The 1,408-nt window shown below is 46.4% G+C and overlaps 1 protein-coding gene across 1 annotated transcript in view; it reads left to right on the forward strand.

Annotated features, from left to right (window-relative positions):
• Positions 1–922: 922 nt before the first annotated feature.
• The window catches only part of LOC119594215 (ubiquitin carboxyl-terminal hydrolase 7-like), a gene marked incomplete in the record, with an annotated part of 30,875 nt that continues 30,389 nt past the window's right edge, over positions 923–1,408 (forward strand). Inside the window, 1 exon segment of the mRNA XM_037943286.1 lies at positions 923–1,408.

The raw sequence follows: 1,408 nt of genomic DNA on the forward strand, positions 1-1,408 counted from the left end.
AGTACTTTCATGTATGCGCTTACATATTCCTTTTCTTGGATACGCTTTAACCGTACACTACAAACTAAAGAAACGTTTCACACTATAGATTCCGATTCCCTTCGCATTTGGCTGGACTCAATGCTCGATTGACTTATGAAGACTAACGGCAATAAAAGTTTTTAAATTTACTTCCAAAATAATTGGATAATAACGCAGAAGCACATCCCGCTGTGCCTGAGAATGTCACGTAAATGTGTTAGTCATTCCCGGGTGATAAAGGACCACAAGTTATCGATCGTTTTCATGTGAAATCCTGTTAGCCTTTGGGATTTCTCACATAATTGATTTATTATATTTTATTTTCTTACAGCAGTAGATAAAGAGAGCTGTGTAGTTCTATTTAATTTAAATAAATACACACGAGGATAAGACAGCTGTAAATTCTTTGCAATGTTTCGAGATGAACGTAATATCGACGTAAAAAAAAGCAACGGTAACTTCGAGTCGCGCATATTGTTCTTTTTCGCTTGCTCTCTCTTTCCACAAGTATTAAATAATTCCTTCAAGACCTTGCCATTGGGTGTACTCCTCTTTCCTATCCACCTATTTCGTCCCCTTCCGCAATGAAATATCATTTTTTAAGCGTAGCATGAGTTGTCTAGCGTGACGGAATGCACGATAATTAGGATTTAAACTTGGCGGCAGAAGCGTGCGAAGGGAGGCCACGGTCAAGGATTTCGCTCGCCTCTTGGCTATTGTCTGCTGCTCGGTCGGCGCCGCAGTATAACTAGCGCGTTTCGATATTTGGTCCGCAATCTGTGTGAATTTATTAGTTGTTTCGCGTAAGAGTAGTAATTAATTAGATGGGAATAAGTGCGAAATTAGGGTGAGTAGAGCGAGCGCAGCGCGAGCGCCATTTTCCATTTGTTTGCGCCTCGTCGTCATTGGTTCCAATACGATTCTGCAGCGCCAGGCCGATTTTGCTATCCGATGGCCCTGTCTGGGGAGGAGTGAATAATCCACGCCTCTAGAGCACGTTAAGAAACAAGGGGAGCCGTCGCGAGATGCGCCAAAGCTCTCGCGATTGCACAAATAGGGCTTAGTATTGGTCGTTTCAGAAGAGTTCGGCGAGCGGCGGGGCAGCAGTGACAAGTCTCGGCGAATGAAGCTCCTCCGCCGGTATCCCGATGCTCTCGCTCGCAGTGCTGAACTACGGCCTGTAATCTGTGGAGGTAACAAGTCTCGGTAGTGTCGTGTAGCCCCGCAGTCTATATGTGTGTGCGGTTGCCCCTGGTGACGGGGGTGGTGGCAAGCTGCAGACATTGGGCGCATAGCGAGCAAACACGCCTTGAAGGTCCCTGTGTCTGGCAAGAACGGCTGTGCTGGGAGTCGTGATCGAGGCGGCCGACGAACCGCTAAAGGTTCT

Source organism: Penaeus monodon, chromosome 33, assembly GCF_015228065.2.
Source record: "Penaeus monodon isolate SGIC_2016 chromosome 33, NSTDA_Pmon_1, whole genome shotgun sequence".
Lineage (NCBI taxonomy): Eukaryota > Metazoa > Arthropoda > Malacostraca > Decapoda > Penaeidae > Penaeus > Penaeus monodon.